Source organism: Paramormyrops kingsleyae, chromosome 18, assembly GCF_048594095.1.
Source record: "Paramormyrops kingsleyae isolate MSU_618 chromosome 18, PKINGS_0.4, whole genome shotgun sequence".
Taxonomy (NCBI): Eukaryota; Metazoa; Chordata; class Actinopteri; order Osteoglossiformes; family Mormyridae; genus Paramormyrops; species Paramormyrops kingsleyae.
In genome coordinates this window covers 23,380,328-23,394,549 of record NC_132814.1, presented here as the reverse complement: position 1 = coordinate 23,394,549, position 14,222 = coordinate 23,380,328, and the positions used below count along the sequence as shown (strand labels likewise).

The 14,222-nt window shown below is 37.5% G+C and overlaps 1 long non-coding RNA gene across 4 annotated transcripts; it reads right to left on the bottom strand.

Annotated features, from left to right (window-relative positions):
• Positions 1-3,963: 3,963 nt before the first annotated feature.
• LOC140579627 (uncharacterized) lies at positions 3,964-13,820 on the bottom strand. 4 transcript variants are annotated; one of them, XR_011983563.1, is made up of 4 exons: positions 7,458-13,820; positions 6,820-7,228; positions 5,583-5,631; positions 3,964-5,069 (listed from the first exon to the last, which is right to left on the bottom strand). It is a non-coding gene; the product is annotated as an uncharacterized lncRNA (long non-coding RNA). The 4 variants fall into 4 exon arrangements; XR_011983562.1 differs by having other exon boundaries at positions 5,583-7,228; positions 7,458-7,508; positions 12,596-13,820; XR_011983560.1 differs by having other exon boundaries at positions 5,583-7,228.
• Between the last annotated feature and the right edge of the window lie 402 nt (positions 13,821-14,222).

Here is a 14,222-nt window from a genome sequence, read left to right as displayed (position 1 = left end):
TAATTGACCGTCGATAACACGGGAAACATCAAATAAATTAAATAAGATTTTACTAGCAAGACTGGAAAGAGAGTTTGTTGCATTATATTTTTATGATGATGTTGTGGATGATGATGTTGATTATTATTATTATTATTATTATTATTATTATTATTATTATTATATGTATTTAGTTCTTCTAAGAATTGGTTCTATAAATTGTTACTATAGAGGTACATAAATAAATACTATAAAGGTTATCTATTAAACAGTAGATGTTGTAATATTGAGCAACAATACTGAATACGGCTACTAAACTTTAATCAGGAATTACCCGAAAGGAGGCACTGCAGTCACAAGTATATATAATTATATAATTAGAAACAATCCTGCCTTTCTACCGACTAGGCATTTTTTACTTGCAAAACAAGTAGCCTAACAGAAACAAACTAAAATACATTTGCGAATGATTGATATGGAAGATTTATTTTGTCCATTAATGTGTTTTATTAAATATTTGCAATACTGTTATGTCAATGAAACTAATATTTACCATTTTATTTACAAATATCTCTAAAAACTACTATTTTATGTTAAATGTGGGGGGGTCCAAACGAATAATTATGAAATGTGAGGGGGACACGTACCCCTCAGATTTAATGGCGGCGACGTCCATGCATAATCCACATCTTCAAAGCATATAACCATTTTTTTATCTGTGTAATAATTAGTCAAGAAAACCATTCATGTTTACACTCATAAATAATAATGGAGGCGATTGAAGATGAAATGTTGAATTCTGCTACCCAATGTCGAAAAAAAAGTTTTGTTAGGGCTTTTTTTAAAGTAAATTTAGGTTGTATCAGGTGCCTGTGGATTCATGTCATGATTGTCCAGTACTGAATTGGTTAATAGACCTTTTATCCTAATCTCTCTCTAGTTACAGTACTAACAGTACAGTAAAGTTCTACTGCTATATTAGTGTTAATTATTACTAATCATCGTTTTCCAATATGACTGCATAAAATATATGAAAAGGAGTACAATAATTCTAAAAAAGTACGGAAAAATGTGATTTATAAAGTTGTACAAATAACTAAATGATTAAATGTATCCAGATTTTGATTAACACAAACACTAAATGCTGTTGCTCAGTAAACTCACTGCTGGAATAAAGAAATATCGATCACTTCAGCCTTGAACTAGATAAGTGTTTGGAAAATCATACAGTAATTGTATCTTTGTTGGACATATAGACAACAGAAGTGTTCCAGTGTCTGTGTGCTCCACATTAGAAGTTTAATGATAGTGGTGGCAGTGGTGTTGGACTGTAGATTGCCTTCATCTTCCCTTGCTGTCCTGTGTCAGCTTATTACTTTATTAAAATCCATCTCTCTGTGGGTTGGGCCAGTCCACCCCCCACCAACCTTGTGCATTCTCTGTACTAACACCTCACCACAATATGTTTTTATTTAACCTTCCACATTAGATTGTTTTTCAAACCAAAAACCAAATAAACTGATTTAGCTTAACACATAACAAATGAACTGGTATAAGTTAGGTGTTCAGTGTTGGTTTGGCCACCATTATGTTAATCCTAAACACTGCAGATGCACCCATTCTCATCGGTTCCACATTTGTTTATAAAGTTCTTCTTTCATGAAAACCGCTCCCAGTTTCCTTGTGTTAAATTGACCTTACCCTGAACCAGCTCAGTATAAGCCTGAAAAGAGAAACAAAATATCTGTGCCTGGTTTCCAAATCCCTCCCTCTTTGTTTGGAACTAACAACAGCAACCCTGCAAAAAGACTGTATTCTTTCAATCTCAGGACAGAGCCACTGAACACGGGCTGGTCACCTCCATACTCTCCCCAGTCCTTGGCTCTGCTGTCCTACGTATTCAGGTCCTGAAAATGGGGCCTGACGACAATGCAGAAGTATTATAACAAGAGGAAAAGGTTGCTGCATGTAGGTGCCTGAGCGCAGAAAAGACAATCTGGCTGCTGTACTTTATGTGTGGAAAAGTGCAGATAATTATATGCATATGTGAAAACATTTACATTTACTGACATTTTGATTGGTTGAGTTCCAGTATTACCTGCACTTCTTGGGGTAATCTTAAAGATCTTCATCAGACCACGATGGCTCCAAATATTAACAGACAGTTTACATTAGCTACAAACTTGCTGAGATTGCTATGCCCATTGGGCTCACCTCAACTGATAGAGAACCTCATTACAACATTTCAAATAGCTAAATTATTAGTAACGATAACAGCATATCATGTATGAGTATTAGAATAGAATAGAATGTTTTTTATTGTCATTGCACAGATGTGCAACAAAATGTAGCGTGACCCCTAAATAGTACATATACTGTAGTATATTAAAAAGACAGAATCTGTAGATGCATATTAAGCTACACACACATAAGATTAATATGAACCAATGTTTTATATATTGTGTGACCAAATATATTGCACTTTTGTCCCATTGATACCATGGGTGTCAGTGAAAGACCTGAGATCAGTACCTTGCACTTAGATGCAGTGAACAGTTATTTAACAGGGCTCACGTCTATGATAGTGCTTGAGTAGAAGCTTCTCAGTCGTCTGGAAGCTTGCGTCGTAATAGAGGGCAGAGGTGACGGCCTGGGTGAGGTCAGTCCCGGATGATTTTCTTGACGTCAAGTGAAGGTAACTGGGTGTGGATAATTTTTTTGCTGATTTGATGATTGTCTGAAATACTGAGCTTGCTGCATAGGTTTGGCCAAGAGCAGTGGGACAGATTTTAACTGGCATCATCTGCTCCTTGTAGTTTAGAATCGCTGCCATGTGGTTCTTGTTGCCTGTGCTGTGCTCCACATGATATCATGATGCAAAGCAATGGGAGGCCCACATGACCAAGTCTGCACACCATTCTTATAACACCCATTACTATTCCTGATGACTATTCCAGTACAGGTCTACTCCTTCTTTTTTCAGTCTGGAGCAGGTTTCATATCCTAATTCTCACAAATATTGTGTAGCCCAAAAAAATTTGGACACTGAAACATTTTTTTTGTTTTGTTTTGTATTTCCACTCCTGTGGACTGTTTTTGAGATTAAACTATTAAGTGCCAATGTTCATCTTTAATTTGAAGGGATTGATGTTCCTACTGGGTGAACAGTATAGGAACTGCATGACTTTTTAACAGTCCACTACTTTTAGACGACCAAATTGTTTGGATGATTGGCTGCTTAAATCCTTCTTGCGCAGCTGTCTTTGTTTCAGATCTACCTTAAGCATACAAAAGCAATGGAGTCTGGCTGCAGAGCCACTTGAAGGCACGTCTGCTTGTGTTTATTAAATCTGGCAGATCTTTTGCTATCTGCTACGTTGTAATCGATAATGCGTACTATTTAATAAGTGATTTTTACAGGTCTTACCAGTGCTTGGCTGGTATTAGCTAGAGTAATACCGTATATAAATTGTAGACTAGGGTTTGGGTCGGACGACGGGTAAGAGAGCAGTGGGAAAAATATGCGGCGAGGCTGCCGCGGCAAAACTTCTTGCCGGTTAATTTAACTGCCGCTAAATGGCAGGAGGACAGATTGCGCATCATTTGGCGTGTCGGGGAGCTGCAGTCAATTTGCGGGAGACCCCCCTAATCCACGAGAAGTGGGGTGTTTGATTAACGTTGTAACATTAAGGAATGGTTGTTTAAAGGAGGGTATCTCTTTCTATGTAGGTCCTGCTACTGCTGTATAATATATCTGTTTGACTTGCATTTTTCTGTCACGATGCTAAATATTAATGGAAAGGGTGAAGATAAACACACGCTACTACGATGTCTAGACACTAAAATACAAATGTATCAAATACCCAACTGGACATTATAACAATTATTGTGATATGAGATAGATAAGTGCACTGAAACGATCAATAATGACACACCTCATAACCCCTTTTTCTTAAGATTAGTTTTAATACATCTGTCATCAAGTCATTTCTGAGATTCTGCAGCTTGGGTGACAGCTTACCATCATCCAGACCGAGTAAGACTTTCTGAATGAACCCCAAAGTGCTGGTCAACCCCCTGGGGTAGCTGAGGTGTAGTGCATTGATCAGTCCAAACATTACCAGGAATGCATCAGAAAGTCTGGGGAGTCTGGCCACAATGGCATTTTCAATGACAACAGAGATTTTTACAGGATGGTAGTGAACTGGATTTGTGTCATTGTCACTGATGACTGCAAGAAGGGCTACAGCAACATCTTCAATGTCTGGCTCATTAGACGCATCCTGAAAGAATGAAGGGAGATACTGGTCACAAACTAACGAATGGTGTCAACAAACCTGAGAATTCAATTTTTTTGTACAGCAATTTGCATTGTATTATTTTTGTGGCAATAATGTTGCACTCCAACTCAGAGTTAAAGTATTCTTGTAAATTGTTCATGTTTAGGAGTATATTTTGACAGTTTCTTTGTGAGAAGTGATCTCATTAATGAAATGTGAGCAGAATATAATGGCTTCGATTTAAACCTGAACTGACAAAGTAACAGTGGCTGATCCTGCACTACTGCAACATGTGGCCCAGGACACACTAAAGGGAAAGAGAATGAACACAGATTGTAGTATTGCACCGATGTGTTGGCAGGAAGTGATGAATGTTTTCCACAACATAAAAAAATCGCTGTTTGTTAATTTACAATTGTTTCATGAATGAGACCCAAAATCTGGATTCTATACGCTTGCGTCAGATTAGCTACCAGTGAAAGTAAGTACCTGAAGAGTACTTAAGCTCATGAATGAATACAGGAAAATAATTCAATAAACTTCTGTGCTGCCTTGAACATAACTAACCCGGCTGATTTGAAGCAGGGTTAAAAAAAGACAGATCCAGTCATACAAACTAAATGTAGAATGAACAAGGGTGCAAATGCATGTTTGAAGGATATATTTCAACAAACTGTTCATGAGGGTAACTGTTACTTATTCAAGGAGACTCACTGTGCAGGTTTGGAAAAACCCAGACCCTTCCTCACGCAGATACACAGGTAGGGCGTGGAGAGCTGTGGTATACATGGTATGGATATTACGCAAGTCCTATAACAACAACAAAGTATTGTGCATACTGTTCACTGTGAAGGTAACCTTATAACCCTAACACACACATATATATATATTACAGTATACAGTACACTGCTGTCAGGGTCAGCACCTGTCCACTCCTGCCCTTTGTGTCTCTACACCGTTTGGCCAGCAGGTGTCACTGACCATCCCACGTTTTCAGTCCCTATCGAAACCTTATGTGTTCTTTTGTTCCTTGTGCTGCTGAATGGCTCAGGGCCTTGTTTCATGCTTGTTTTGCTTGTTTAAGTGTAATCTGCCCCACCTGTTCCTTGTTGTCTCAAGTCCTTATTGAGTTGTTAATTTGATTACATTTTGAACCAGTTCCTTGTTTGGCCTGGTGTTGCTGTGTATTTAAGTGCCTGTCTGTATTCAGTTCCTTTGGTGAGTCAATGTGCTATGTTACTGTGTGTTGGAAGTTCTGTCCCCTAACCTGTTCTCAGTACTTTTGGTTTTTATTAGTGTGATCCGTTTTGCAAATAAACTCACCTCAGAACCGCAAGTGGATCGTCACTTTTTTTCCTGCCAGGACCATGCCCTGCCATAACACACTACCGTTATAAATATACAAAAAATATTATAATTGGTATAAGTATGACATTAAAACAATATCTAAAGATGGTTGACACAAACCCACTACCAGTATAGTATGCTTGATATATCATTACGGGGCAACTCTTCGCTTATTGACCAATTAGCTTAATGACCTAGTTGTAGGAACGGAACTTGATTAAGTGAGGAGTGTCTGTATTGGACAAATTGGCCGTGTGAATGTAATGGAGAGTGGTGAGTTAGAGACTAGAGATCTTGATTCTGTGCTTTGAAGTTGAACTGTTTTGTCAGGTGAGAAATCAACAAAAACAATCTCATTGTAAAAATAGATTTGTCCCAGCTAAAGTACAGTTCAAAGCTGGATAGATACAGACATGTTTTGTTACATATTCAGTTGACATGGACAGTGAGCTATTGACATATTTTTTGCACAAATGGGAACCCCATATGCATGTCGATATATATTTGCCGCAAAAGAAACCGGAATAGCAATCTGATGACTAGTGGAGTATATATATCCTAGTAGTGTAGTGTGAACTTTGCTTTACCAACACGAATACCAGCTTGCATTTCTTAAGGTGAAAGTAATGGAGCACAGATCAGCAAAGTTTCCCTGGCCAATAGAGTTTTAGAAAAAGGGCTAAGGGCTGCCCAACTTATTTACTTACAGATGAATATAAAAAAAATCTTTGGAATAAAAAAACAATCAAAAAAAATCTTTGGAATAAAGAAATCATAAAAATCTTTGGAGTAAAAAACTAAATAAATCTTTGGGATGATTTTTTTTTTCTTTAAATCTTTACAATAGAAAATTAAATTTATTTTTCTGTAAATCTGTAGAATTAAAAATTAAGTAATTAAAAAAATAGATTTGTTTATATATGATTATGTCGCATTTCATCCTCCATACATAGGCATCTGGTGTTTGCTGTCATGACCTGCTCGTCCGATCCTCCTGTGTGCCATGCCCCCCTCGTTACTTCATGTTAATTCCCGATTGTAATCACCTGTTGCCTGTTATGTTCAGCCTGTCCTGTGTATTTAGTCCGCGTCTGAGTCAGTATTCCCCAGATCTGTCATTGATGTAGTGTGATGTTGTCTAGCCGTGTGTTCCCTAGTGATCCTGTCAGTCTGAATAAACCCCGCCTTTACCCGTATTCACGGCTCGACTCGCCTGCTTGCTTGCCTGCCGACAACTGGACGCAATATTTGTTCCCAGCACACCATCTTTTGAGTCACACAGGTAAAGAGGTCATCGTCCAAAAAAATAAAAAATACAAAATCATGACCAACAAAACCATTACACAATACAGAAGAAGATAAGCCTCTGCTCCTCATTGGTTAATTATGTGATGAAGCAGTGTTTTACTGTCCTGTAACCAGGAAGCCCTGGCAAATTCAGCCTCTCTGCTGGTCTTCACCTGGTATTCTACTTCTGACTGAAACCTATTTCATCACAAAGAAAGTGTGCTGAATTCTATAATACATCTCAGTGTAAAACACTATGTTTGATATAAATACTTTTCCAGACCACTGTTCATCAGAGTGAAGCACCACCATCTTCTGATCTTTGGTATGTCAAACTGAATATAAAAAGACAAAAACAGTCAAAATGTTTTAAAGCACGCTGTTCATCATACAGAAGACTATGCAACATACATCAAAGAAAGTCTTCTTGAATTTCTTACAGCAGTATAGTGGAATGGCTCTGCTAAGGATATCTGGAGTGCATACTGATAAAAGGGAGGTGGCAAAAAGACTTTCACTATATCACAAGTGTTACGTCCAACAATTCGAGGTGGCCTATCTTACCTTTAACATGAACACACCACAGTCCACAGACCCAATCTGTTGAGAAACATCCTGCAAAATACAATATGATACTAATGAAGTCATTTGTAGCAATCCCAATAGAAATGTAACATTGGGAAATCCTGAAATCCACTTCACCATGTTTCTCAGTATTTTCTAGCATTTTGGGCTTATTCGGTTTGCCAGCTTGCTGCAAATAGAAATTTGGAATTGTCTGGGCATTAGAGCTACAGTTTTTCATGTAAGTGGGATTAAAACTTTATGTAGGATTTAACGGATACACAGAACACCTTCTGTCACATTTGCAAATATTTCACTGTTGCATTTCTTAGAATAATTGTCTGTGTGCAAAAGGGACAGTGGTAATGACCAGCATGCATGCAGGCAAGGCTGCACCTATTTATTATGAATTCTGTTGAAGAAATTTGACAAATGAATCCATTGTCAATGGATAAACATTTATATTAATTCATTAATTTGACAGATACAAAACAACTTACAAAAAACATAGAGTTGGTTTTATCAAGAGATCAAAACATACTGACAATGCATAATATGGTACAACAAATAAACAGTGTTATGAGAACATCATATTTACTTCATTCACCAGAGTGTAGGAAATTTCAAGAAAATGTAATTTGGTAAATATAATTACACAAACCAAATAATTCTGCAATTGACATACTTTGAAATGAAATTCTGTTTTCTGTATGTAAGTCTACATGTCTCTGGGCTCTTTGTAACCTTCTTGGCTTAAACATCAGTACTGGGCATAATGAACAATGGAAAGGATAACTGAAAGAAGTAACAACCTAAGCACAAAGTGAGTTTTGTAACAGCCAAACAATAGCGAACAAAACCTATTCCTACACTTCTAAATATAGTGAACAAAAATCATTACACTTCTTAACATAGCAAAAAAAAAGTTTCCATCCTTCTTGAAGACCTATTAATTAAATACATCTAAACAATTAACCCCAAACTGTACTTACCATTCCACTTTCCTTCACCAAAGTCTTGCCCGACATCAGAAAAATCATGATTAAACAATGCATATGTGCTGCTACAGCTTGTGAGTATAATATTGTTCTGGAGTCCACCAGCAGACTTTCGGTGTACCTCACAGTGGGTCTAGAGCGATGGGCTTGCCGGGCTCACAGCGGACTTCCTGTCTGTCAATGGATGTGCATCACAGTAGATGTCTGGAGCCAGACCCTTCTCAATGATTTTGAAAAGATTCTATGAATTGCATTTGTAGCTGTTACGTATCATGAAGTGCAAAGACGTCACAATGCCAGTGAAGCAGGCCTTCGTGTGTATAAAAATTAGAAGAAATTAGTGACAATCAAAATATTGACTCAAAATTGTTTGGTAAATTAAGATGCAAGAGCACGCTGAGCTCAGCAATTGTAAATAACTTGGAAGACCAGTAAACGTGGATAAGAGGTAAGTCTTTGTAATGATGAAGAAAAACCCCTTTTATAACTGTTAAACTGATCAGAATGTAGGCACCAATATGTCAAAGGTACCCTCTTAAACAGCGGTTTCCAACCAGTCACCTTCACTCTGCATTATAAAGTCTCTAACTAAATTTATTAGTGCACAGAAGTTGCATTTTTTTATACCTTAGACTGCATTCGATACAGAAAAGCAACGCAGACATCCCACGTCTTCTGGAAGTTCCGGGAGTCTCCCACAAATTGACAGCAGCTCCCCGACACCCGCGAATGATGTGCAATCTTGGCAAAATCTGTCGTTCCACTATTCTGCGGCAGTGAAATTACCCCCACCCCACCCCAAAGTAGTGAACTCTCTGCAAGGTATATGCCAAATGCCATCGCTGTATTGGAGAAAATGGTCATGTACAAGAAAGGCAGATCTCAGCAGAGTGAGAAGTTGATCATATATGTAAATATCCTTTTCACATCATGTTCTGATGCACCCACTCAAACAATAGTGCTCCATGCTGGACAATGCGAAAGACTCAGACACATAACTGCATTGACCTCTGGGCCAAGCCATCGCTCTTGGGTACAAGAATGCATGGTGAACTCCATGGACTACAGCTAGGCTGGGCTAACCTGTAGTCGAGCAGACAAGACACCTCTTTACACTTCAAAGAGCTCATGAAATCGTTCACACAATAAGCAAGCTGCTTGATAGACTTGGCCCCAGTCACATCAGTGTCATGGTTAAGTATGGTCGACAGAGAGGGGTCTGCCATGACTAACTACATAACCTCGGTTTGTGGTAGATGGTGGGGAAGCTATGGAAGGGCGGGAGAATTCAGTAGCATCGTATGTTGCTTAGGGGCAACTGCAGTGCAAAAACATCCTTGTCCCTTTCCACAGACTGAATAGAAACAGCATTTGCAGAGGGATGAGTCAAAGACTCTAAAGACGGATCTTTTGGTTTACGTTTATTGTTTAACAATAAACAGAACACAGAAATAAAGCATATTTGCCCTTGCAATATATTATGCAACCGGCTGGCCCTCGGGGGAGCCCCCCCCCCCCCAGCTCAGGGCCCCAGGCAGTAGCCTGCCCTGCCTGTCCTGTTGCTACACCTCTGTGTAACACGCAAGTCTCTGCCATTCTGGTATCTCTATCGGATAATTAGTGTCGAGCTGTTAGACACAAACCACATCTATATACAAGACATGAGCTGGTAGATGTAACAGAAAATGGCTCCATATAAAATATACACACCTGTCAATCTTGACGTTAATACCTTGATACAGAACATGCTAAGCTGCTGTTGTCCAATGCATTCTATGGCAAAGTCACTAAACAGGTTGCGAGATATATTTAAGCAATGCTTTGATATATCAAAACCAAATTTGGGAGATGGACTCGGGACCCAATCTTGGGGAACCCCAACAAAAAGTTTTGTTTGACATTTTTCCAAGCATTGTTCAATAGATGATACCTTAAGTACTCCATCCATCCATCCATCCATCCATCATATACTGTATGTGGTTGTGTGTGTTTTATATATATGTGCATGTACAAGAAATATAAAAGTTATTTATTATCTTTCAATCATCTGACCATCTGCCTTGCTCAGTGTTTCAAATTTGTATTACCAAACGTGCATAATTCTCAGCTATATAAACACCCTGCCGTCATGTTCAGGAAATGTTTAGGTATTTGTCAATTCATCACATGCTTTTATCCAAAGCAAACTGAGACAGCAGGGACAGCAGGTTAGGGGCCCAATGCTCAAATCAATCTGCCAACCACAGCATTTAAACTTGCTACCTTCTCAGCACAGGTTCCCACTTATAATTAAGGTATCAGTGGAGAGAATTTGTTAATGTGTTGCAGACTGGCTGAGGGGTACTAATATATCTTTCATGTTGCTGATTATAGAATCAGATATGCTACAATGAATAAAGCTCTGGCCTGTGAGGTTGGATTCTGTTACCTCACCGCGGCCATCCCCACACCTGGTCTCCCTCACCGGAATACTGACAGCTGTACCTAATTGCCTGGCTTATTTAACCAGTCTAGCTGGATCCCTCTCTGCGAGGAATTGTTTGTTGATATTCGATCTCCTAGCGTTCTTTCTTGCCGCTTATCCTCGAGTTCCCGATTCTCCTCCTGTGTGGTTTTGTGTGTGAATCTCCCAATGCGCGTCTGTCCCGATCCCTCTCTTAGTGTGAGTGTGTGTATTACAGTACTTCTCCAACAGCTGCTCACATGCCTGCCTTACCCTGCACCTCCAGGACCGACCTTCCGTGTTTTGACCTCCACTTAACTCTGTGCAAACAGTTCATAGGTTTGCAAAGGTTTGGTTTCAACATTGGTAGGGAACGAATCAGCCGAGAATCCCCCACCCCCACAAAGCACTTATGACACTCCCAACAACATCAGTAGGGACATGTCAGTATGGACACTTCAATACCAATCTTAAAACATTCTGATGAATTGTGAAAAGTGAGCATTTTCTTATTTACTATCAAAATAACATTGCCGCACCTATTGCTTGTAAAGTTTAATTTACAACTGTATTTTGAAGTCATTTACAGGACATAGAGAACTTGCTATTTCACACTTGAGTGTTACTAATTCCAAACACAGTAAGTTTTGAAATCAGCCAAAAAAGAAAAAAAAATAAACTCCAAGTGACAGAACATCGTAGTATATGACAACCTACCCCTCTGGTTAAAATATCAGAGTACACTGGTGTTTTTTCAGAGATACGCTGCCAAAAAATTGCGTTACTCTCCTCTCCCCGCTCAGAGGGCCTGCATTTTAATGTCTCTAATTGTTAGTTTTACAAGCTCATGTTCAAGTACATCTGTTTGGCAAAACAGATGCATGGTTCACCCTGGATGTCAGCCACGTCACGACATAAAATGTAGCTGTGTAATGTTCACTTCATTGCTCCAGAACTCTTCTGTGTCACAGAGTTTACCAATTTATATATGTTTTGGGCTTTTTAATTAAACTTTGCATGGTAGGTGGAATAGATTAGGACATAAATTTAGAACAATTGATGATGACCGAATGACTAAAATTACTGAATGTGACACAGACAGATTATTATAATGGATTATTTTAACAGTGACCATGATTTATGCAGACTATGATTTTAGGTTCTTGACAACATGATTTAAAATGTTTATCTTCTGTTTTGCATTTGCAGTAAACAACATCTACATTTATTTTTGTTAGTATTTTTCTGTATTGTTTGTTTTTTGTGTTTTAGCTTTCTTTTGCTATAAATTATACCATGACTATAATGTAGGTCAAAATAAACATAGTTTCAAATAAGAAAATGAATAATGCCCAAAACAAGAGAAATGTAGTGCAGTTCAGCAAAGGCTATGTAGCATCAAGTATATTTAATTAAAAAATGCTGCTTTCTTAAAAATGTATGTTGCTTTGAAATAAAGCGTCTTCCAAAAAAAGCTCCTGCGGATTTTTAATATAAATGTTATTGATGTTCTTCATATTGTTGTTTTAAATGTACAGGAAGAAAGCTTCTTTTACTATGTATAAAGAAATGTTTTCTTCTGAAAATTCTAAATTCTAAGATAGTAAGACCATAGTGGTTATCAGTCTTACAAGTAGCCAAAAACCTGTAGCATCATATTACCACATCATATAAGATCCAAAAAGAATGCTTCTTACCTGCTGGTTTAAGATCCTTTTCGGTCCACCAATGCATCAACAATCTCTTCGTGCTAAAAAATGTATTTGCAAATTTGTGTTGAAGAAAAAAATATTTCTAATAGGCAGCTGGAATTTCCTGTGCTACTAAAGTGGTATGCATCTTAGCTTAAAATGTATATTCCTATTTTCTTAATTAACTCTTTATTTTGATCATTTCATGATCAAAATGAATTTTAAATATTTACCTAAAGGTTGTAGAAGAGAACATTTTAGAGGAGGAAAAATTAAAGTGTTGTAAGGAGACTGTCGTGTATTTTATATGACTATATCCGGATGCAGAGGACTCTTTTGAGTGTGCAGATACAGATTTATGTTAAACTAGGGAAAAAGGGAAAGAAAAGATGAACTGGACCGGTAACTAGTTGCTCTTCTCTCAGAGTCAGCATTCATGCCTGAATGTAGTTATGTCTGTGTGTAAATGAATTTTTTCATTTACCTTTATTAGTTTTAATAATATGCTTTTCTAGTCATTATTTTCAAAAAATAAAAAATAAAAATCCAGTGTCAATGTTAGAAATTTAACAATAACTTCACCCCTCCTCAGTCAAGAATGTGTGTTTCTTTGCAGCCTGCCACTTAACTGCCAACTTCTTGAAATTTTCATATAAGTTTGCTTGTCATGTTGAGGTTCTCGCATCTTCTTTCTTGACGGCAATCATTTCTCTATAGCACAGTCTAGGGCCTTGTTTTGATTTATTGATATGCACGTTATGTTCCTGCATAGAAATTCATAGAAAGTTTTTAAAAATTAATCAGACATATTAGTAACATAGTAACATACTTAAATGGGCAGTGGAGTCGGAATTGTCAAGACAGTCAGTGGCCATGTGTCCAATGGGCCATGTGCCCATTGAGACCAAATTTAAAAATAAATGATGTGTCCCAGAGACATTATTATCTAATTAAACTGGAGATCAAAATTATTGTAACTGTATAATCCTATAATCTTAAATTGATTGTCACTGATATTATTTGTTAATGAAAAATCATGGAAAGATATAATGCAGTTAATGTGCAGGTAACATATGTGAGGTGCTGATATGCAATTACTGTACTGTCTTTTGCATTTAAACTTGCCAGGGCTCTAGACTAACTTTTTGCACTGGTTGCACTGGTGCGCCTAACTTTTTTTCTTAGGTGCCCCAGCACAAAAGTTAGGTGCACCCAAATTTTCAACCGCATCACATTTAACACCGCAGTTTTACAAGTTCACTTTATTTATTTATTTATTTATTTATTTTTTAAAAAAATCGCTGTCCATATATATAGGCAATATTGACTTGTAAATGATTAACTAACAATCTGGTCAAAATAAAGTTCTTTATTTGAAGGCAAGCACAATTCTACAAGAAAGGTAACTTACTGAAAAAGTGTTGGTGCTTAAAGTTCTTTACTGAGCTGAAATTTAAACTTGAAAAATCTCAAGATAAATTAACTAAAAAGAAAATCCAAGAGCAGCAAATGCTTTCTTTGAGGCAGCATAAATTCCTAATTAAACAAATAAAAACGATAATACCATTTACTACCCAGATCAAGATTTTATAATGCCGTCTATGTATTTATTTTTATTTTTTCATTTTTAAGT